We start from the raw sequence: 24,858 nt of genomic DNA on the forward strand, positions 1-24,858 counted from the left end.
GAAGCGATTAATAAGCCTCGAAGATCACTTGGCTGCCCTGATGAGTTTCTTCAAGATAGTGGAGTATATTTGGGGAAAGCATTTAGACAAGGGCTCCCCCCCCCCCAATTTTATAGGCTTTAATTATTAGTGACACTGTGCAAACGGCTTCATATGACTGGAATACCAACTACTTAACTCCCTGACCTTATTATTCAAATAAACACTTCTTATTATAGCAGTGTGGCTCATTCGTCAACACATCAAATCAGCTGCCACAGCAGTGGATTTCAATGTCCCCACTGCGTCAGCAGAGAGCATACGGACTTCATTAAGAATGTAATGGCAGCCTTTAAGGCATCGCCACCACCCCAACTTTGATTTAAGCGCTATTGTGTGTTGCTGAATGTACAGCTTGATGCTCTTAAAAGGGTCTCAAAAGCCGTTGCCTTCCTATCTAGGAGGGGATGTTTGCGAAAGAAGCCTTTCACATCTCCTTCAGCAGTTTAGTGGCAATGCAGAAACCTGCTCCCCCTGCAAAAAAGCAGGGACAATGTGACTTGGCCAAGGTTCCCAAAGACATTGCTCCATGGGGCTCACAGAACTTAACTAACCTGACAATTTCCTCTTATTTTCATGCACTGACTGTTACCTTTACATCACCTAAGGCAAGGAGTGGGGAGCACTTTCAGCCTGGGGTTCCCATTCCCTCATGGGCAAGCTTTCAGAGGCCACATGCCAGTTGTGTGGGGGGCCAGAGGAAAAATGGGCAAGCAGTGGATGTGACTCTTAACTTTGCATGGTAGGATATATTCCAGCGATTCAAAAACAGACCCACCCTTCTCCATCCAGCCCAGCAAGAGGCACCGTCACAGATCAAGGACACATTCCAGCCAGGCAAAAAGATCTAAGGAGTGAAGGGTGGGCCTGTGAGGAGGACCAGACAGGGAGGATTGGAGTGCTGCAATTGGCCCCAGGCATGACTGTTACAGGGACGTGGGTGGCGTTGTGGGTTAAACCACTGAGCCTAGGACTTGCTGATCAGAAGGTCGGCGGTTCGAATCCCCGTGACGGGGTGAGCTCCCGTTGCTCGGTCCCTGCTCCTGCCAACCTAGCAGTTCGAAAGCACGTCAAAGTGCAAGTCGATAAATAGGTACTGCTCTGGCAGGAAGGTAAATGGCGTTTCCGTGCGCTGCTCTGGTTCGCCAGAAGCGGCTTAGTCATGCTGGCCACATGACCCGGAAGCTGTACGCCTGCTCCCTTGGCCAATAAAGCGAGATGAGCACCGCAACCCCAGAGTCGGTCAGGGGTCCCTTTACCTTTACCTTTATGACAGTTACTTATTCCTGACAGTAACTCACACCTTCTTCCCACTGTAGCCCCTCTCCATAGCCCATAAGAATGTGAGAAAAGCCTGTTTATTGGATCAGACCAATGGCCCATCTAGACCAGTATCCCCCCCCCCACTTCTTTGAATTTGCTACTGTTCTTTAAAAGCTAACTAAGCTAGCAGCTACCTGTACCTTTAAGGCAGCCTAAATGAATTGCACACTTACGTCAGTGGTGGGAAACCTGTGGCCATCCAGTTGTAATGCAGAAACACTTCAGTAAAGTAACTCCTCCTGACCATCTTGAATCTCCTGCCCATCCATTTCATTGGATGACCCCAATTTTAGGTTATGGGGGAGGGAGGGGAAAATTCTCTCCACCCACTTTCTCCACACACCATGGATACTTTTATAAACCTATTATCATACCCTCTTCTCTTGTCACCTTCAACCCTCCAACTACTCCTAGAAAAGCTGATCCAGCTCCCTAATAATTTTGGTTGTACTTTGTTACACCTTTTTGAAATCTGCAATATCATTTGTGGTAACCTTCTGCATTAGGTACTCTCAGCAGAAGAGAGTGATGATGATGATGATGATGATGATGATAATCACTATAATTATTTGCATAGTCACCCCACCTTTGCTATTGGCCAAACGAGTCTTTTTGTATTGCTTCAAAAACCTTTCAAACATATTTGATTGGAGGTGAAACTTTAGGACCTGAACAATTTTTCAGTATTTTATTTACAGCCTCTGTATTCCACCTCTTAAATTCTCTAGGCAGCTTGCAATGAGTAAGAAAGCCATATAAATACAAAAAGAACATAAAATGCAGCAAAAACCAGAGACGTTGTGTCCCCACAGTTAAAACACAAATTTAATAACTGAGAGGCGCAGACTTCATCAGGCCTAGGTGTGACCAGAGCGATCTTCACCTGGAGCCAAAAAGGTCACAAAAGATGGTACCAGATGAACTTACCTGGGAAGGCTGTTCTATAACTGGGGCTAGTGTCCACCATGTAATAATAATAATAATAATAATAATAATAATAATAATAAAATTTATTATTTATACCCTGCCCATTTGGCTGAGTTTCCCCAGTTACTCTGGGCAGCTTCCAATCAAGTGTTAAAAACAATACAGCATTAAATATTAAAAACTTCCCTAAACAGGGCTGCCTTCAGATGTCTTTTAAAGAGAAGATAGCAGCTTATTTCCTTCACATCTGAAGGGAGGGCATTCCACAGGGCAGGCGCCACTACCGAGAAGGCCCTCTGTAACCTCACTTGTCGCAAAGAGGGAACTGCCAGAAGGCCCCCGGTGCGGGATCTCAGTGTCCGGGCTGAACAATGGGGGTGGAGATACTCCTTCAGGTATACAGGACCGAGGCCGTAAAGCAAAGCCTTATCCCAAACACATTCAGTTTTCTTTGGGATTTATTGTCTGTCTCCAGCCAATCTGTCCACACCACACACCCCTGCAAACACCTGGTTGGGTGATGCTTTCTCTTATAGCAGGGAGGAAAATGTCTCTCAAGGCACTGCCAGTCACTCACTCCTGTTGAATGCAGACTCCAGGTTACCACTGCCAGATCTCAGGAGGTTGACCAAAAATTTCAGATTGGAGTCTCTAGCAGAAGGTCTCTAACATTCAGTGGTGAGGGACTAGGACCAAGGATGTTTGTTTTTCCCCTGCTTGGCTTGAGGGAGTTTTCGTTATGAACAGGGATAGACAGATCAGTCTCTGCAAATTTTGCATATGGTTCATTCATAAGCCTGTTCCAATTTCTGCATTAATCTGCATTAAAAAAAAAAACAAACTGAAGATTTGTATTTAAATATATATTTTACTAGAATATACGTATTGAAATGTATATTGTGGGTGGTATGCAATTAAGTTTTATTCAGGGTACACCCACTGAATGACCACAACTAAAATGGAATTTACACACATATAAAAAACGCTGTGAAAATGTTTTTTTTAAAAACGTTTTTAAAAATACATTGAATTTTGCATAGTTCACTGTCACCATCTAGTGTCACATTTGTGTATTGCACTTTACAACACATTTAAAACATTTTATTTGCAACGGTGTAGCTGAGTCCTAAGTTAGGCCCATTAATTTCAATATGTAAAATTCAGTTGAATACCATCCTTTACCACGGTGCCTGAATTTCTAAACATATTTTTTCTTTTAAAAAGTTTCCCTAAAATATGTATATTTAATGTGTTTTGATAGTCATTTAGTTGAGAACTGTACTGCAAAGTTCAGAGAAGTATGAAATCATGTTCTGGACCATGTATTAGTTAGGTAAAGGTCCAGTCGTGACCGACCCTGGGGTTGCGCGCTCATCTCACTCTATAGGCCAAGGGAGCCGGCGTTTGTCCGCAGACAGCTTCCAGGTCATGTGGCCAGCATGACTAAGCCCCTTCTGGCGAACCAGAGCTGTGCACGGAAACGCCGTTTATCTTCCCGCCGGAGCGGTACCTATTTATCTGCTTGCACTGTGCACTTTCGAACTGCTAGGTTGGCAGGAGCAGGGACCAAACAATGGGGGCTCACCCTGTCACGGGGATTTGAACCACCGACTTTCTGATCGGTAAGCCCTAGGCTCTGTGGTTTAACCCACAGCGCCACCTGCGTCCCTTTATGTACTAGTTAGGGAAGCATAAATTTGGTCAGTTTGCTTAACAATGTGGACCAGGCAAATTTTTCCACCCCTAGTGTATGAACTCCCCTGCTCCTCAGTTTAATCAGACTTCACTCTTAGCCACCGAGAGCACCCTAACATGCCAGATGCCATTAAGCTCCGCCCCAAGTACAGCAAGATCCACTATATGAAACATTCAATCTAGGAATCTGAAACTGCAACTTTCCATGTTGAACTTGGATCAAATGCAGGAATATCCAACTCCTTTCTTGTCTCAAGCCTTCAATCTGATCAAAGGTGTTTTTCCCTTCTGTCTCTAGTGTAACCCTCTTCTCCCTCCTTCCCCCCCCCAAAAGAAAAGCAACACCTTATAGGAGAGCATGCAAAAAAACAAAACAAAAAACCCAGTGTTAAATTTCTGCCTCTGCTGAAGCAGTGAATCAAATCAATTCTCCCTTTCTTCTTTTTGATTCCCTGAGCTTTTACATTTTCAACCCTGTCACAGAAGAACAGGGCTGGAGAAGCAATCCCTTTTGTATTCCTATTGACTCAATTATTTTGCCTCTTGATTTTCTATGAAACGGACCAGAATGGCAGGCTGATTGCTAATGGTCCACGTATTGTTAAAAGCGATGTGTTTTGAAGGTGCTAAGTAGAATATCTTTTGTCTTTTTCTTATTTTTTTTTTCTTTTAAAGAAAGAACTTGGACTGCATTGGAGTTTTATTTTGATTGATACAAATCATAGCGGACAAGGAAGGATATGCAAGATGAGCTTTTAACCATCGGCCGGGAGAAATAAATGTGGCTGCATCGTAAGCCGGTTCTCACAATGAAAGGTCATGCTTTGTCATTCTCTGTCTGTGCACTGCATCGCTGACCTTACTTTTTCTTTGACCCACTTGTACTAATAGACTAAGTCATATGATACCCTGAAGAGCCAATGAGATTAATCTCCTGCACACTTTGATCGATAGAGGCTTGGCACGGGGCGTTCTGTCGATGTTGCATTTATACAATGTCATTGATGATCCGTATTGACAGCTGAATGGGTGTTCTCAGCATCACAGAGGGAGCTGCTTGTCACAGGTTTTTAGGTTTTTTTAACTCAAACAGCTGCTCCTTGGGCAAAGAAATCTGGCGTTGGATCATTCAAGTGCTATAATACATATCTTCAGGTCTCTTTCTAAATGCGGCTCTGGTGATCTTAACTGGGAAATATCCTTGCTCTCATGGGTGCCTTAAAGAATACAAACTAAAGAATTGCAACTCCCAAAGCACTTTGTAAAAAGCCTGTGAGTACAGGTTAACAAACAAACAAACAAACCCCAACGCCTCTTGTTTTTGAAAACTAAGTTTCTAGTCCTTATAGAGACAATGTTAATAGTAATAGTAATAGTAATAATTATTATTATTATTATTATTATTATTATTTATTATTTGTACCCCGCCCATCTGGCTGGGTTTCCCCAGCCACTCTGGGCGGCTTCCATAGAAACCAAAAATACACTAAAATATCACAGATTAAAAACTTCCCTGAACAGGGCTGCCTTAATAATAATAATAATAATAATAATAATAATAATAATAATAATAATATTTATACCCTGCCCACTCTGGGTGGCTTACAGCATCTATTGAAACATAATAAAATATCAAACATTAAAAATTTCCTGGTACAGGGCTGCCTTCAGATGTCTTCTAAAAGTCAGATAGTTGTTTATGTCCTTGACATCTGAAGGGCAGGCATTCCACAGGGAGTGTGCCGCTACTGAGAAGGCCCTCTGCCTGGTTCCCTATAACTTTGCTTCTTGCAGTGAGGAACCACCAGAAGGCCCTCAGAGCTGGACCTGAGTGTCTGGGCTGAACAATGGGAATGGAGGTGCTCCTTCAGGTATACAGGGACGAGGCCGTTTAGGGCTTGAAAGGTCAGCACCAACACACTGAATTGTGCTTGGAAACGTACTGGGAGCCAGTGAAGATCCTTTAGGACTGGTGTTATATGGTCCCGGTGGCCACTCCCAGTCACCAGTCCAGCTGCTGCATTCTGGCTTCGTTGTAGTTTCTGAGTCACCTTCAAAGGTAGCCCCACGTCTTGAAAATTTGATGGGAAAGGACTGGAAATAGGCCGGTAGTAAAGAAAACGGTATAGAATTATTGAATGTTCTCTCAATGTGTCCTCTGGTTCTAGCTTGCTGGTTAGTAGAGGTGCGGGGCGTCAGTGCTGAATTCCTAAAAAACAATAGAGGAGGTGCTGGGCTTTTTAATCTGTGTGGCAGATATATGATCACTTCTGTAAGCCTTTCTTGAATTCTGTGGGAAGACCGCAGTGAGAAAGCCCTCTGTGTATGCGCAGGTGCACCATTTTCTTTGTTATTTCTGCATCAGAGCTCTGCCATGAATCTACTGGCTAGTCCTTTGAAGTGGGGCCAGTGCCCTTAAAATGGTATGAGCCAAACATATTTTATTTTACATGCCATGTAGTGAAGCTCACTTCAGTGATTTTGTTATCTGGAACCATCTACTTTTGATCATTCAGCATTTTTAGTTACTGCCATATTCGAAGCTCATTTGGGTATGGATTTTGTTGGCCTGGCATTGTGTTGACCCATCATCCCAGCCTGTGCCAGTTGAGCTCCCAGACTTTACTTGCCCCTTCTACTTTTTCCTCTGCCTCCACCTGTCACCAGCATGTGGCCCTTGAAAGGTTTCCCAGAAGGAAAGATGACACTCAGGCTCAAAAAGGTTTTCTACCTCTGCCCTGATATAAATACTGCTGTAATATTTTGCTCTTCGGACTAGCTTCATTCCACCAGGGATTTGTACCGTATTTAAAGGTAAAGGTAAAGGTACCCCTGCCCGTACGGGCCAGTCTTGACAGACTCTGGGGTTGTGCGCCCATCTCACTTAAGAGGCCAGGGGCCAGCGCTGTCCGGAGACACTTCCGGGTCACGTGGCTAGCGTGACATCGCTGCTCTGGCGAGCCAGAGCCGCACACGGAAACGCCGTTTACCTTCCCGCTGGTAAGCGGTCCCTATTTATCTACTTGCACCCGGAGGTGCTTTCGAACTGCTAGGTTGGCAGGCGCTGGGACCGAGCAGCGGGAGCGCACCCCGCCGCAGGGATTCGAACCACCGACCTTTCGATCGGCAAGCCCTAGGCGCTGAGGCTTTAACCCACAGCGCCACCTGCGTCCGTATTTACCGTACCGTATTTACTTGAGTCTAATGCGCCATCGAATCTAATGCACACCTCAATTTTCAGAACCTTGGAAGCAAAAAAAGTATTTGCTGGCAATTGGAAATGTGCCATCAAATCTAATGCACACCTTAATTTTTGCAATGTAACTTGGCCAAAAAAGGTGAGCATTAGATTCGAGTAAATACAGTACAGTGGTACCTCTGGTTACGTACGTAATTCGTTCCAGAGGTCCGTTCTTAACCTGAAGCACCATTTTAGCTAATGGGGCCTCCTGCTGCCGCTGCCCCGCTGGAGCACAATTTCTGTTCTCATCCTGAAGCAGAATTCTTAACCCAAGGTAATATTTCTGGGTTAGCGGGGTCTGTAACCTCAAGCGTATGTAACCTGAAGCGTATGTAACCCGAGGTATCACTGTATGTGTGGGGGATCAACATAATTAGCAGCCCCCATTCCCCTTTAAAAGCTGAATGTTTACATGTGGTTGGTAAATGAAAGTAATAATAGGAAACTTACCTTTAAACTGGTTTCAGTGGAGACAAGTGAGTACAGTGGTACCTCGGGTTACATACGCTTCAGGTTACATACGCTTCAGGTTACAGACTCCGCTAACCCAGAAATAATACCTCGGGTTAAGAACTTTGCTTCAGGATGAGAACAGAAATCGCGTGGCGGCGGCACGGCAGCAGCGGGAGGCCCCATTAGCTAAAATGGTGCTTCAGGTTAAGAACAGTTTCAGGTTAAGAACGGACCTCCGGAACAAATTAAGTACGTAACCAGAGGTACCACTGTACTATATTTCTAGCAAAAAAAAAAAAGAGGGCTTGAGGGCATTGTACCTTTTTTAAAAAGCTAATTGAATCTGCTTGAGGGCATTCTCTCATTTCTTCCTGAATGCACCCCTTTTTGTATTTTGTCTGACAAAATTCAAACTGAATAAAAGACTTTTTTAAAGAAATATTGCTGCCTGGATTTTTCCATTCTGGTCTGTATTCTGAAGTCCCCAACAATTCAGCATTGAAGGGTTTAGTTTCCACTCTTTTTCGCTAGACAAGGATTTTGGTGAGTTATCAAGTTTTAAAAGTGTTATGGGGAAATGACTTTGGTATGGAAATAGAAGATTGGGGTTGGTCTAGCCCTGTGCTGGAACATGTGCTGCAAACTGTTGCAAGATGTGCACACAGCGCTGAACCTAAAAATGGCCCCAAAACGTTACTCAACACATCACAAAAAGGGCAGAATGGGGTGGGGCATGTTTATACGTGCTCCAATGATGCACACGGGGCCAGAACAGATCCCTTGCACGAAATGGTAGTTGGCTGTATAATGTAAGGAATTCATCAGACAACTGCTTATGGCTGCTTGTTTAACAGTTGCTAGATTTGGAAAAGATTTGTGGATGGAGATTAGCCTTGATAGAGATCTTGATGGAGTTTATATACTTATAAACTGAAAGTTGTCAGGAACTGTGCAAAGAGGGATTGATTACCGTATTTTTTGCTCTATAAGACTCACTTTTTCCCTTCTAAAAAGTAAGGGGAAATGTGTGTGCATCTTATGGAGCGAATGCAGGCTGTGCAGTTGTCACAGAAGCCAGAACAGCAAGAGGGATTGCTGCATTCACTGCGCAGTGATCCCTCTTGCTGTTCTGGCTTCTGAGATACAGAATATTTTTTTTCTTGTTTTCCTCCTCCAAAAACTAGGTGCGTCTTGTGGTCTGGTGCATCTTATAGAGCAAAAAATACGGTATTTTGCATGGGAATGGTTGAATTTCTTCACTTTTGTTAACAAACAAACAAACAATGAATAAATAAATGTGGTTGGTAATCCACTCTGAATGAATGCTTTAGCGATGGTGCTAATATTTGAAATGTGTGTGTGTGTGGGGGGGTACTTTTCTCACTAGAAATACTCAAAACTGGAGAGTACAATCCAGTCAGAACATGTGCTTTTAAAAAATCCTGTTACTATCAATGGCAAAAGTTAAGCAGACACTGAAACCTCCCCCATTTTAATCATTGGGATATCAAAGTTCTTAACTTTTCATTGGACTGTGTTTGGGAGGGTGGGGAAACTGCCCCCTGAAAGTATTTGGGCCTCTGACTCTGTGGTTGAACCCCTGAGGTTACTTGAAAGAAAGGCATTTTTATAATATGTGAATGATAAACAGATTATAAACCAGACAGAAATAATAAGGCAGCAATCCTAGGTGTGCTTCCTTGAAAAGTTAACACCATCAAAATCAATAGGGTGTGCTTCAGCAGGAGTGTCGAAGTAAAATATACGGTGGTTTGGTTTCCAGAATTCTCATGTGGGACAAAGACACACATGGTGAAATCTACTTTGACCTCTCTGCCCCCCTCATCACCAGTATTTTTTTGCCTAGTGCTGTTGCTCGGCTGTCGATTACGTTTGAGAGGAGGGGTCCAGGTGGCAGCTGGGCCAGGGTGGTTATGACGATCTATATCTGTCAATTAATGAGAATACTTTGCATCACATAGGCGAAGGTGGTGATTCTGCCAGACAGTGTTTTCACACGCAGTGGCGTAGCGGATTGTGATTGCATGTTGCTCCAGTTATTAATACACCAGGCAAACCGATAGGATCCAGTCTGTTTTGGTTAGCCTCAGCCCTGAACACCCATTCTGTCTGCCACACTGATATTTTACTGGCCCTTTTGTCAGCATAAATCAGGGTCTTGTCGTTATTTTGACATCACCTTTCGACGATTACAGACTCAATAGAGGCAGTGCATAAATCTCTCCGGCCGTGGCTGTGGTATGTTATAAACCTCAGCAGTAATATATTTTCCTGTGTAAGCCGTGTGTGGGTCCTGGCTGTCCTGCAGCCACCAGCAAAGGACGTTATCATTCAGACGGAGCTGGAAGGCGCATGGCTCAGTGGGAGAGCATTTGCTTTGTGTGCAGAAGGCCCCACGTTTCAACCCCTAGCAGCTCCAGGAAGGTCTGGGAAAAGACCCTGGTCTGAAACCCTGGAGAGCGCTGGCAACCAGGGTAGATGACACAGAGCTAGACAAACCAATGGCCTGGCTTGGTATAAGCTTCCTAATTTTCACCAGTTTAGACGGCATTTAAAATAAAGGATTAGACTAGTGTTTCCCAAACCTGGGTCTCCAGCTGTTTATGGTCTACAGTTCCTATCATCCTTGACCACTGGTCCTGCTAGCTAGGGATGATGGGAGTTGTAGTCCAAAGACAGCTGTAGACCCAACATGGGTGTAGTAGGATTTTTGTGGGGGGGCAGGCCTTCTGTTGGGGGGGGGCAGAAGAACCTCACTTAGCTATATTTTTATTGGTTTTTTTGAAGTCGCCATTTTTTTCTCAGCAAGTGCACAGAAGCAGTGATTGTGAAAGGCCTTGGCCCTTGCTTTATATATTGAAGTTTGCTAGTTTTCTTCTGATCTCCGTTTTGAAAGGCTAAAGAGGTGAAATCTTCTTTCTCTTTCTCTGAAATCCTTCCTTCTTCTCCTCTGCAATAAAAGTGTGTATTGGTGAGGTGTGTTCCTGTCAGTGCTGCCTGCTCACCCTTGTAGTTCTTACATCATCTTACATCTTTGCAAACTCATTGCAAAGAAGGCACAAGAATCTCAACAGCTTTTGAGACGAGAAATTGCTCTGTAGTAACACCCACTCACGGGACGCGGGTGGCGCTGTGGGTTAAACCACAGAGCCTAGGACTTGCCGGTCAGAAGGTTGGCGGTTCGAATCCCCACGACGGGGTGAGCTCCTGTTGCTCTGTCCCTGCTCCTGCCAACCTAGCAGTTCGAAAGGACATCAAAGTGCAAGTAGATAAATAGGTACCGCTCTGGCGGGAAGGTAAATGGCGTTTCCGTGCACTGCTCTGGTTCGCCAGAAGCGGCTTAGTCATGCTGGCCACATGTACGCCGGCTCCCTCGGCCAATAAAGCGAGATGAGCGCCGCAACCCCAGAGTCGGTTACGACTGGACCTAATGGTCAGGGATTCCTTTACCTTTACCTTAACACCCACTCACACCAGCTATGGGTGTATTTTTTAAGAGGTAATATCAGAATTTAGGCTTCTTAAGCTGCAATCCTAAGTGAGGGTTTTTTTTATTTGGCAGGTGGGAAACAAAATTCAAATGTACTTTGGTGGGAAAATCCTGCACCATGCTGTGATTAAACTATCCTTGTATTAATTTTTAAAAAAGGCTTTTTAAAGGAGTGAGAGATTGAGACATGTTTCTGAGCCTATCGAAATTTCATCCTGGTTTAGGGTGGGTCAGGGAATTTGGGCAGTTGAATCCTTCAGATCCAAATTGCTTCCAAGTTCCTGGTCCTCCCCTGGCTTGCCTCTGAACTGGTGGACATTAGAAGTTTTTGAACAGAAAAGAAAGTTCTCCTTTCAGCACAGTTAAATTGAGGCACTCACTCCCAATGGAGGCAGTGATGGCCACCAAATTGGATGGCTTTAAAAGAGAATTAGAAAATTCACAGGAGGACAAGACTACCAATGGCTACTGGCCACAAGGGCTACACTCCCACTGTTCAGAATCACAGGTGAGAAGAATGCTGTTGTGCTCATGTCTGGCCTGCAAGCTTCCCACAAACATCTGGTTGGCTACTAAGAGAACAGGATGGTGGATTAGATGGGCCATTGGCCTGATCCCACAGAATTGTCTTCTGTCCTTATTGCCCCATTATGTCTCCATTTTGGCCATACAACATTGAAGCTCTGACCTCAGCTCTTCCTCCAGTCCTGGAGAAGGGGAATCTCAATGCCGGAGCATCTGATTAACATGCAGGAGGTTCCAGTTCCAATCCCCAGCATCTCTAGGTACAGCTGGAAGTACCTGAAACCCTGGAGAGCTTCTACCAGTCACTGTGGACAATACTGAGCTAGCTGAACCAGCAACTTCCTTTGTTTCTATGATCCCTAGAACATCCAGTCAGCCCTATGATCCCTAGAACATCCTCCCAGGAGTCTTTGGTCAACCTTGAAAACAAAACAGTTTGCCGAAGCAAAGAAATTGATATTTGGGCAGGAAAAATAAGACTTACTCGTGCCTACAAAGCTGCGCAGACATCGTGTGTCCACTGGGTGCCCACCAAATCACCCAGATTGTTTTGCCAGGCCTTGTTAACCGGCCTTTGAAACCTTTGTGCCGCAAAGAGTGCGGCAGCAGCAGCAGTGTGGCTGTGAGGCATATCAGTGTCAGCAAGCCAGCGGTTTGGGGAGGATTGTGTCTCTTTGAGCAGCCAGCGGAAGGCTGCTGCCAGGGAGATGGGACGCGTCGCCAGCCCCAGGGGTCACCCCTGATTGAATCCCTAAGCCAGGTTAAGTACCTCCAAAGCTGTGTGAGCACTTAGCGCAGGCCAACCTAGACGTCCTAATTAGCTTTGAGCGAGGAGCCAAATGGAAGCCAGCGGCGAGTTCAGCCTCTGTCAAAACAGGCGCCGATGCATTAACTTTTAAGAGAGAGGGAGAAAACAAAAATGGTCTCATTTGAGCCAATTTGACAAACTGTACAGCACAATCCTTTTCTTTTCTCTTTGTCCGTAAATTACAGTGTAAGAGAGAGGCGCACTTCTCTCTCCTTTTTCCAGCAGGGGAGCTGCCTACTGTAGTGTCCTTGTTGGGCTGGTTATCAAATACAGTAGTTCTCAAGAAGAAGACGAAGGGCGGGGGATGAGAGCCTCTAAACCGGGTCATGTTTTCTCTCTCACTGTGGCAACCTTGAGTTAAGTGTGAACAGGGGATTATCCTCTGAAGAGCCAAATTGCTATAGTTTTATCATTAGAGCAAGTCCCTATTCTCCCGGTTTCCTCCTTCCCAATATATCAGCACCAGGCAGGCCTGTTACAAGAGGAGGGGTGCAATGAGGGGGGGGGGGGAACCTCTCCTTCCCCTCCTATTCAGAGCAAGAACGTGTGTGAGTTGAAGTAATGGGAAATGGATATTCTCAGAGCTCAAGTCAATCAATCATGATGGCATGTTCTGCAGGGGGAAAGAACATACAAGGGAATAACTGTTTGAGCAGAGCATCATTTCTGTTCTATAGGGATCCACTAATTTCTTTGAGGTGTTTTTTTTATTAGCAATTATAAGCCACCATGATTATGTCTTAATTCAGAAACTTGACAAACTGCCTGCATTTATAACCATCACAGAATTTCCAGGATGCCTCCCCTTCCTACTTCTGCTATATAATTTAGTAGTAAATACACTAAAATTCTGGTTGGTCCCATTCCATACATTTAAAGCACCCAAAGAATCAAGGAAACTAGTTGGTTAAGGGTGCTGGGAATTATAGCGCAGTGGGTGGAACTGCAGTTCCCAGGATATTTTAGGGGAAGCAGAGTGTGGATGAGACTGAATATTGTGACATTTCAGTTTAGGTGCTACAGGAATTTTCAAGCAGAATTTTCCAGTTTGACGTCAAATGATATATTTCAAGTTCATTTTCCCCAATGTGACAGCTGCAGAATGCATGTGTATTAAAGTGGTATCTATTCCTAATGTATGTTTTCCCCTTGTGCAGTAAAGAAACTGGCCAGCAATTAATCAGGGTAAGATGATGACATTGCTAATGTAACAACACCCACATAATAGCTTGAGAGGGAGAGATGAACGCTGACCCCCGCTCCTGATACCAAGCTGAGAATAAAGTTGGTTGAGAAGTGTTTGACTATCCATCCAACTTGTTTGCTACAGACAGTTTGGGTCAGATCCAGACTTTGTCATATTCAGAATAGTCCCACTGAAATAAATGGGATTTAAGTTTATTGTGACTAAGTCCCATAGATTGCTCAAAGCAATTAGTGTAATGTTGTTGTTATTGTTTAGTCGTTTAGTCGTGTCCGACTCTTCGTGACCCCCTGGACCAGAGCACGCCAGGCACTCCTGTCTTCCACTGCCTCCCGCAGCTTGGTCAAACTCATGCTGGTAGCTTCGAGAACACTGTCCAACCATCTCGTCCTCTGTCGTCCCCTTCTCCTTGTGCCCTCCATCTTTCCCAACATCAGTGTCTTTTCCAGGGAGTCTTCTCTTCTCGTGAGGTGGCCAAAGTATTGGAGCCTCAGCTTCAGGATCTGTCCTCCAGTGAGCACTCAGGGCTGATTTCCTTAAGAATGGAGAGGTAATACTAAATCATAATTTGGCTCTAGAGGAGCACGCCTCTCTCCTCCTCTGATGAACAGCCTGCAGGAAGGTTCATTATCCCATAACCATGGTTACTTGTTATGTTTGAACCTGGTCAAAATATTAACTATGTTAACTGTGGTTTTGGGCAGGCATGGGGACCTAGGGCAGGTAAGATGTCGCTGGAGTACATATCCCATCATCCTTGAACACTGGCTATGCTGGCTGGAGCTGATGAGAGTTGGAGTCTAACATCTGGAGGGCCACATGTTCCCTACTTTTAGTTTTGGCAAGCAAGCAAACTTCAAACAGTGGTTAATGATCCTGGCTCCCCCCACCCCCAAAATGTACTGCTAGCCACATTTCTGTGCTCTAATCTGTAGTAAAATAACTACAGTCCTCAGTTTGGTCACAGCAGATAACCATGGGTAGTTAAAAATGGAAACGAACACTTCTGATCCTTTCCTCTTTGTCTCACTAGATGCTCGTGCATGTAACGAAAAGCCAGGAATGGGGAACTTTCAGTCTTCCCAGTGATGACTTACCGTACATCATCGCTGGCCACTAGCTGTTCTGGCTCGGCTGATGGGGGTTTGAGATGGGCAAAATTGGAAGGACCAAAGTCTCTGCAGGTCTGACCATGATCTTTTAATACAGTTGTGGTGAATCTTTGTTCTAAAACCACAATCCCCATCGGCCTCTGGATGTGTGGCTCATGGCCAGGGATGATGGGAGTTGTAATTCAGCACCATCATTCAGCACCAAAGGTTCCCTACAGCTGCATTAAACCGTAGTTTGGCGCTGCATGCAACCAGGCCTGTCTGTCAAATCAGCTATTGAATGATACCTTTCCTCGCTGATTGTAAAGAGGGCAGTGAGTCGCTTAATAAAGATTACCATCCATGGAAAAACGATATCTGGGTTGCAATTTCTATATGCTGATCAGATGTTGCCAGTTTGCCTTCTACAGACCTTCCTGCTCAGAATTTCATGAGGAAGCTGGTATATGCCTTTTCTTTTATTAAAAACTGATTATTAAATATAAATGCACAATCTGCATCTTAAGCCTATTCCTTTATATATTTATTAAATCTGTATACCACCCTTCATCTGAAGACCACAAGGCAGCTCACAACATAAAAATACAAAAATGAAAACACAAAATACATAAAAACCAACCAACCAATAACCTTCCTCTGTAGAGTTAAAAGGCCATAAAAGGTTTAATCATCCAAAGACCTGGTTATAGAGAAACCTTTTCATCTGATGCCTAAAAATCGGTAATGTAGTTGCCAGGTGAGCTGCTCTGGAGAGAGTGTTCCACTAACAGGGAGCCACCACAGAAAAGGCTTGTTCTCATGTTGCCACCCTCTGGACATCTCATGGATGATGACTGCAGGGTCTGGGTCGCTTCATAAGGGGAGAGGTGGTCCTTGAGGTGAACCCAGGATGCTATCCACATACTCAGTTTCTGGATAATTGCTGTCTGAGTTAGGCTATAGGGACAGAAGAAAGATGGGTGCGCCATAGGGGTGAAATCTCTCTCAAACCACTATTTAAAAAGCAGAGAGTTGAGATTTGCGTTGCTTGCTTGTAGTTTGACCTCTGAACTACCAAGCCTCGCAGCTTTCTAGTTACCTTGATTATCTTGATCTGATTTGATGAAGAGTTGTTGCTCCTGGGGTGGGGTTGACCCCGCTGGTGCCGAGTGCGAGCTATGTGGAAGCAGATGAGCCTTTGTTCCAGCCGGTCTGGCCAAGTCATCTGAATGTTTATTTCGACTAAATTTGATTGCACACACTGGTACAGGAGGGCTCTTTAGGTTTTGTTCACCGCTGTGTTTTAAATTGGAGGAAGAGAAAAGATTGAATGCTTGTCTCAAATCAAGGCACCGAGGTGCCCCAAAGTGACTGCTGAGATAATGACCCCAAATTAGCCAGATACTATACACACAAACACTAAAACTTCCTAAATGATGGGGAGAGAAGGAGGGGGCGAGGGACTTAGAGGGGAGAAGCAGCTTATTATACCCTTAGCATTAATGAACATTTCACTTGCGGCAAGAAACACAGAGAGCACACTGGCTTCCTGGTACATCTCTAAAGTTATTAATTTTGCTACTGGTGTCATTTTCCATTTACAAAACAATGAAGCAAAGGATTTAATTATGCAGGCTTAAAAATAGAAGACGGTGTATTTTGCAGGCCCAGGGATTCAAGACATGCATACAAACAAAGGCAACTGTCTGTGGGTTTTGCATCAAGGGCTGTGGCAGCAGCACAGGAAGGGAAAGCAGCAGCCCAGGTGAAATTAGCCGCTCTCTCCCCATAAATCTCTGGGAAATTCAAACAGCCATTAATGTTTGTAGACATTTTAAGCGATGATTTCATAATCGCGCCAATCTATCTGTGGCTTTGCTATAGATGAGGGTCGTTTGGTTTAATGTACGTTTCAGTCTTCATTGCCTTTTAACTAGTTTTTAATCAGTAATTATTGCCGAGCTGGAATGGTATGCGCAGTCCTTCCTGCCTGCTTCCCCGGAAGAGTGCCAGTCAATATGTCATGTCAATTAGCCCGCGGTGCGTGGGCTGGCAGGAAGCGCCGGATCTCTCACTAGCAGAGGGCAGCTGGATAACTAGCCTGTCTGTCTGATCAACCTGGGGGAGTGCGGTGGGGAATCTCCCCCTCCCTCCACTCACATTTGCAATTCCCCCCCAGGCATCTCAGGGCAGGAAAGGCCAGGGCAGCTAAGTTGTGCAAATTAAAGGAATGCCGGTGCCTTTGGGTTTGCTTGCAACCAAAGCAAATAAGAAAGTGAACCAAGATTCCCATTTCAGTTAAGATAAGTTAGTTTTGGTGATAATTTGTGCTGCTTCCCAGTGCACTTGTGTATTCACTATTCTGATAGATGCTTGGACTGTTCTGTGGTTCAGCTTGTTACCACATCAAATATATGCACATAAATATCCATGTTACCCTCCTCCTGGTTATGTCACAAGCTTGTCCTTTTATATTTTAGTTGTGTGCCATAATTTTCTCACATTGCCCTTCTTTGGGATTAGTTTTTTTCTTGTTTATTTTACCCCTGTGTCCTGCTGCTGTACCTTGTGTTACCTTTCTGACTGGTTTGCTCTTAGAAAATGCTGTATCGCTGTATTACTGTTTCCCCAAAGCACATTTTTCCTCGAGTACTGTTGTGTTTTAATGCAAGATTTCACCACTTAAATAATTCCACTCCCTCATCTCGTGGAACAGTTTCCTAAGCATGGGAATGCAAGGTAGTATTCCACAGTCTGGGAATACAAGGTGGGGAACTTAAAGATGGATGGAAATTTGATTCAGTGCTCATTTAAAGGTGGCTGTACCTAATTCACAGTTTCAAAAACAATTTGCAAACTAAAAATGTTGCCATCTTCCAAAATCTGCAGTTTTCTGAAATTTGCAGTGCAGTTCACCAATCAAGTAATGTGTATAAATGCACACTGAAACTCTGGTGAATTTTCAGGAAAATATATTTTTTACATTAAAAAACAAAAAACAAATGTGGAAATGTGGAGAACTGAACTAAGACAGGAAAATGGAGAAACTGAAAGAAACCAAAACTGGCAGATTCACCCATCACTAATGGTGATACAATATAGTCTTTTTAGCTGTGGCACCAACATGCTGGAACTTGCTCTTGCAGTAGACTCATGTTACCCCCTTCTTAATCAGATTTTAGATTTCAAGTAAAGACTTAATTTCAGACAGCATCTTGGGATCTACTAAGTGCATGACTCTGGATTTAATGGTGGATTCTTTAGAATATTTTTCTGTTTTTTGTTTTTTATTGATTTATGCTTCTGGAGATGTTCAGAGTGCATTTTAAGTAAGTAGAGAGTGTCCTTGTACATCAGGGATTAGGGGATTAGATCAAATAATTCTGTATCCAGGAGTGAGCCCCAACACCACTTTTTGCTAAAAATTAACCAGTGCTTTATCTATAATGATTCCCCCCATAACAATTGTACAGTAGTACCTCTGGTTAAGAACTTAATTCGTTCTGGAGGTCCGTTCTTAACCTGAAACTGTTCTTAACCTGAGGTACCACTTTAGCTAATGGGGCCTCCCACTGCTGCCGTGCCGCCGCCGTGCAGTTTCTGTTCTCATCCTGAGGTAAAGTTCTTAACCTGAGGTACTACTTCTGGGTTAGCGGAGTCTGTAACCTGAAGCGTTTGTAACGCAAGGTACCACTGTAGTTTGATGAGTGTGCTGCGGAGCCTTCTAAATACATCCCTAGCCCTAAACGGTAGTTCACAGGGTTCTTTGGTACAGTATAGAGGGAATCACTCCTAGACCATTGAAAGTTTATCATGTAAGTATAATTGGGGATCTGAGGTGACCTGCAAAAGTGAGTTTGGTCTATCTCATCTGTCCAACAATCTATCTGCTACATTGTTCTGGTTGTTGTTGGATAATGCGGCTTTATCATAAAAGAATACCCAAATAAGTAGGCTTTATAGTAATAAAGGGCTGAGATTTTTTTTTCTTTTTCCCCTGGATAGATAGGTGACACATATTAATGGGTATAATTGTTCAAGGATGAGAATGATAGCTCATTACTGAAAAGCAGATGTTGCACCAAGTTGAGTTATGCATCATGAAAGCAAAGAGTTGACGGGACAAATGGAGAAGGGAAGCAACATTTCTCCAGAGCATCGATATAGGCTGCGTGTGGCAAGGATTTATTATGCTACTATGCATTTCTGCCTCCCCAGAAACTTGTGATATTGGGGTATAGCTTTCACCCACCTTAAGGGGTTGCTGCAAGGTTTATTGTGATGATGTACACATGAGGTGTCTCATATGGAGTTGGGCTGCAGGCCCATCTCCTGTCCAACACTGTCTACTCTGGCCAGCATCAACTCTCCCAAGGTCTTTGGCAGAGGTAGATATTTTCCCAGCCTTCTGTCAGAGATTCTTTTCACTTCATCCTTTAAGTGACAGTGCAGAGTGCCTTGCACCGATATAGCTACATTCAGGTAGTGATGGCTGCTGACTTGGATGGCTTTAAAATAGGGTTCATCATCATGTTCTTCATCATCATCATCATCATCATCATCATTTATTATTTATACCCTACCCATCTGGCTGGGTTTCCCAAGCCACTCTGGGCGGCTTCCAACAAAATATTAAAATACAGTAATGCATCAAACATTAAAAGCTTCCCTAAACAGGGCTGCCTTCAGATGTCTTCTAAGAGTCTGATAGTTGTTTTTCTCTTTGACATCTGATGGGAGGGCGTTCCACTGGGTGGGTGCCACTACCGAGAAGGCCCTCTGCCTGGTTCCCTGTAACTTGGCTTCTCACAGTGAGGGAACCGCCAGAAGGCCCTCGGCGCTGGACCTCAGCGTCCGGGCAGAATGATGGGGGTGGAGACGCTCCTTCAGATATACTGGACCAAGGCCATGCCACTGTTGGAGGTCTGAACGCTAACTGAATACCACTTGCTGCAAATTGTAGATGGGAAGAGTGCTGTTGTGCTCTGCTCTTGCTTTTGGGCTTCTCATTGGAGCACCCAGTCGGCCACGATGAGAACAGGATGCTGAACTGGGCGGGCTTCTGGCCTGATCCAGCAGTGCTCTTTCTATGTTCTTGTAACTTTTTGTTCCAATGCACACTGGGCTGTGCTGACATGTGGCTGAATTTGTGGCAGCACAAATTTGGGTCCATCATTGTGATAATGGGCATTTGTGAAAATAGCATTTTTTAAAAATAAAAAAAGATGGCTCACATCTCTTCTTCAGTATCAGTGCACAGCAAACTAGCAGGTATTGTTTCACTCTGTGTCCATGGTGGTTCCCCATGAACTCAGATGGAAAGCAGGATGGGGGCAAAAAAGAACCTCCCTTCCTCAGCTCCGTCCTATTTAGAGCTCTAGGGGGTACCTCCTCGACAGGGACAGATTTGAGAAGTCTCTTGTCAAAGACCCTCTGGTGTCATGCCTACTCTTGTCTGTGGGCCCACAGGCAGCTTACTTAGCAGTGGCAGCAGAAGGTCTCTGAATTAGAGCTGGTGGGGTCCCATATACATTTTCCATAATTTCCAGGGTGATGATCAGGGCTGTTTCGTGCTATTCTCTTCTCGCTGAACATGTTACCAATGACACCAAGGTCTACCTCACCAATGATCCTATCAGCTCTAAGCCCTTTCCTGGTTCTCCCACTGGCAGTGGGGGTTCTCCCCACCAGTCCTAGGTCCATCTTACTTATCCCTCTCTCTCTGTCATCCTCGCCCTCCTGCCATGTACTAATAGTTGTCGGAGCCAAGATTCTCATGCAGCTGTTACCCTAAGCCACTGTGGAACACCAGAAGACAGTGGGTATATTGCATCCACATTTAAGGGGCTTCATTTAGGTGATTTACTGTTTCATTCCGCCCCGCCCCCCGAATTAAGAGAACGTCCTTATGGTGCTATTGCCACAATATCCTGGAAACAAAGTCTGTGTGGATCTGACACAAACAGCTTTGCTACATAAAAAGGGATCTGTTTACATCACTGTGTCTGTCAACACAAGAGGAGAGTTTTCCTTCTGGCCTTTGCAGATGGCTTCGCTTTCACAGAGTCGCAAATTTACAAGATGCCATGGATATGCACCGTGCTTTTAAAAAAGCAAATTAGCAGCTGCCTCTGTGACTTGGATTGGCAAACAAAAGGGCTGTTTTGCAAAGGGAGAAAAACGAGGTCCGAAATACCTTCCACATTACAGAAATACTGAAGGGGAGGGGGTGGGGATCCAACCATTTATTTATCATTCATTTACCATTTTGATACACTGATTTTCAACCATAATTATTATCATCATTTAATATTTTAAGATACAGTTGATAGGTTCTTTATTTTATTGTGTACTGTATGGTTGGTGGTTGGCATCGGTCAGTCTCGGGAGATAATAGGAGAGTGCACCTTCGAGGGTGAATTCACATGGCTGGAGAGCTACTGTGCCTGTTTTGGCTATAGAGACCAATATGGGAGAGACATGTTTTATTGCAGCTGGAGCAGCGTCCGGTTATGTTGCTGCAGATGCACCACAGCGTTACTTTTCTCTGTGCTCCTCCCAGTGGTCATTGACTGCTGTGGATACAGGACCTGACTGTCTGTCTCCAGGCACTGCAGTCATCTGCAAGGGATTCCCACACGGTAGGGCTGATGTTGCCAGCCTTCATGTCACTTTGCAGACATCTTTGTAATGCAGAGTTGGTCTGCCAACGGGCCTCGTGCCTAAAGCCAGCTTCCCATAGAGCACATCTCTGGGATCCTGTTATCTTCCATTCTGTGGACATGACCACAGGAGAGTGACCAAGCTGGGAATGTGGGCTTGCGAGAGCGCATCTTTCTTTGAGACTCTGTCCTGCCCAAAATCTTCCTGAAGCAGCGCATGTGGAAGGCGTGGAAGCATCACTCCTGGAGGGTGTCGATTGTGTACTACTGGACATGAATAGGTGGCATGTAACAAGTTTTGGGAACAGAATTAGAAATGATGGCAAGAGCGTCAGTAGGCCTTGCGCCTTGACCTTCCAGCAACAGCCCGCCCCCTCAAGGTAGGTGAGGGAAGCCATTTTCTATTCTTGTCAATTTGGCGCCTCAGCCTTCATTCCTTCTCAGAAAGTCAGTATGTTTTCAAAAATGTATGTGGCCCAATGGGATCTGGGTGAATGGGCGGCTGTGTTCCTTTTTGTTCTATCTGTATAACTGAATGTGAGACAGATTGTGAGCTGTTGGAAGGAGTTATTGGATCTGCTGGGTCATCTCTGTGAACTGTGGCTGCATATGTGGCCAAGAGACTGAACTATAAGCAGAAAAATCTCACCCACTACCACAAAGTGATCAGGCGGCTTAGGCAAGTCGTTTTGGCTACACCTTGGCGCCCAGTCTCCCTTGTTAAGTTGATGACACCAGCCAACTTTCCAGGGTTGCTGTAAGGATTCTAACAAGATAATGCTTGAAAGCTCCATTTAACAGCTAGATATTTGTTGATAGAACATGAGACTCTTAATCTCAGGGTTGTGGGTTTGAGTCTTACAATGGGTAAAAGATTCCTGCATTGAAGTGGCTGGATTAGATAGTCCCTTCCAACTCTACAATTCTATTATATCTCTATGATTAATACAAATCGCCATTCAGCCATGAAGTTGTTTAGTGCCTTTGGGCAAGGAGCCTCAGCCTGAGATGTCTTTCAGGGTGGGCAGGTGCAAAATCTTCTGCCTCATATAGTGGCTGTGGCAACAGAGTCTGCTAAAGGTAATAAAAAGCTTCAGAGAGCTGTTTGGATCTCCTCACTGCAGATCCTTTGTAGTCCAGACAAGATAAAGGGCATGCTAGGGTTGCGCTGGATCTTTTGTGGTCATGGGTCTCCTTGTGGGGGTCTTTTCTAATGCTGAAGGCCTCAGGCTCCCCCCACCCCACCTCTGGATTGTGTGTTTGTTCAATAGCCAATTCTGACTGTTTTATGAGCATAGATGACAGCATGACAAAGCATCTGTAAGTGGATTCATGGCATGATATCAAAGGGGGTCTGTCTAGCCCAGCAGCTGTTGCTGGTAAAAAAAGGGGGGAGGGGGAGGGAACCAAACAAAGCCAGGACCTCTTGGAAACAGCCCTTTTGCTTTCTTTCACTAAAAAGCTAAAATAAGGGCTTCCCTTTCAACAGTGGCTGCCCAAGAAACTGCCTCTTAGAGTTCACATTTTTCACACAAGACTGTAAAAGGTTTTGTTTCTCCACTAGTAAACTCATACAGGAAATGGGGTCAAGTGTCAGGAAACAATTGAGGGACCCCTAGACTCAGTGGGGGCCCTGTATTCAGCAACGCTGGAGGTAAAGACTCTGGGAATAACCCCCTTTCTGTACTTTTTAAAAATGAGAGTGAATCCTTGTGCATCATATGACATGTTAAATGATACAGATAGCTAGATATATTAAGTGAGCCAAAACACCTGGTTTTCCTTGCGGCACTTTAGAACATGGGACTGTACAATGAAAACGAAAGCAAACTCATGGAGGAGAGGTTTCTATGCCGCCTCCATTTTCAAAGGCAGTATATTATGCCACTAGTAGAAGCTGGGGAGCCACAATGGGGAGTGGACTATTTCCATCATACGGGTGGGCATCTCTCAGTGGTTGTACCTAGATCACAGAATGCCCTCCCACCCCTTAAAGATGCTTCCAGGATTTCTGCCAGGTTCCACCTCTTGTTGCATTTAGGTCAGCAGTTAGGACTTGTTGCTGCTTTAAATCTCTGAAGATTGCTCTGTAAAATTGGCACTGCTATCCGTGTTTCATTGTCGTGTTGTTTCATGTTAGAATTACTGATTTTTGATGTCTGACTCTTCTTTTGTTTTGATTAAGTCATAAGCTGCTTTGAATGCAACATACCAAAGTGTTGTGTGTGTGTATGTGTGTGCGTAATACAATGAATTAAATTTTTGAAATAAACAAGGAAGTGGTAGCGAGGCCAGTGGCATAACAACAACAACAACAACAAAAATTATTATTATTATTATTTTATTTATACCTCGCCCATGTGGCTGGGTTTCCCCAGTCACTCTGGGCAGCTTACAGCATATATTGAAACATAATAAAACATCAAACATTAAAAATTTCCTGATACAGGGCTGCCTTCAGATGTCTTCTAAAAGTTATGCAGTTCTTTATCTCCTTGACATCTGAAGGGAGGGTGTTCCACAGGGAGGGTGCCACTACTGAGAAGGCCCTCTGCCTGGTTCCCTGTAAATAATAAGGCATGATTTTCCTTAGGACAGAATATGACTCACCTGTGGTTCCCAACAAGGGATGTAATAAGGCTTCTTTTTCTGCTCTGCTCTGCAGTTGTCACATGCAGCACTGTTTCCATTCCCCTGCAGGTCATCTTTCACCAAAAACTAGGTTGTTTGTCTTGCATACCACTGTGGCAAAATTACATAACTTATGTAGTTTTTGCAATTAATTGATTGATTGGTTAAATTTATATACCACCCTATACCTGCAGGTTTCTCTTAATTCCATGGATTATGCAATTACATCACCATATTCCACCCTTTCATTTCAGAGGAAAGGAAACCCAGTTGCAGATGTGTTTGTTTGTGTGGGGTGTTAATCAATTTTCAATTTGTGGACTCAAAACAACAACAGTGTATACCAATCGTATTCACTGGATCAATTTCCATTCCAGATATGGGATGAATAAGGAAACCCTGGCACATTCTGCTCCCATTTTCATTGGAATTCTCTGGCATCCCTACTCCCAACGCAGCAATCTTAAGGTTGCAGCTGGGTGTCAGGTGGTTCTAACCCCAGGGACCAGCTGCTTAGCAACATTGACTCTGACACTTGCTTCTGCAACTGGCTCCTAGGGGGGCGGCATTTGCGTCCAGCTCCTCACCCTCCTCTTGCCAATCAGTCGTGGCATGGTGTTGGGTGCTTGGAGGGCTTAGATCTCCGAATTTGTTTTGGGGATAACATCACCTTTACTAACCAATGGCCACTGTTATCCTAGCTGGGAGGGTGCCATCTTTTAGGCAGCCCAATCCCATGCGTGTTTAC

General features: G+C 44.4%; 1 long non-coding RNA gene across 4 annotated transcripts in view; it reads left to right on the forward strand.

Moving 5' to 3' along the window:
* The window catches only part of LOC307204319, a 44,278-nt gene that overhangs the window by 9,079 nt on the left and 10,341 nt on the right, over window positions 1–24,858 (forward strand). For 2 of the 4 annotated variants that reach the window (XR_013833575.1, XR_013833577.1), the window contains exon 2: window positions 4,660–4,776. The exons of 1 other annotated variant lie outside the window; for it this stretch is intronic. This is a non-coding gene — a long non-coding RNA (uncharacterized lncRNA). Of the gene's footprint in view, window positions 1–4,659; window positions 4,801–24,858 lie in introns of all 4 variants that reach the window. One more of the 4 variants, XR_013833574.1, reaches the window with a different exon arrangement.

This window comes from Podarcis cretensis (assembly GCF_951804945.1).
Source record: "Podarcis cretensis genome assembly, chromosome: 15".
In the NCBI taxonomy this organism is placed as follows: domain Eukaryota; kingdom Metazoa; phylum Chordata; class Lepidosauria; order Squamata; family Lacertidae; genus Podarcis; species Podarcis cretensis.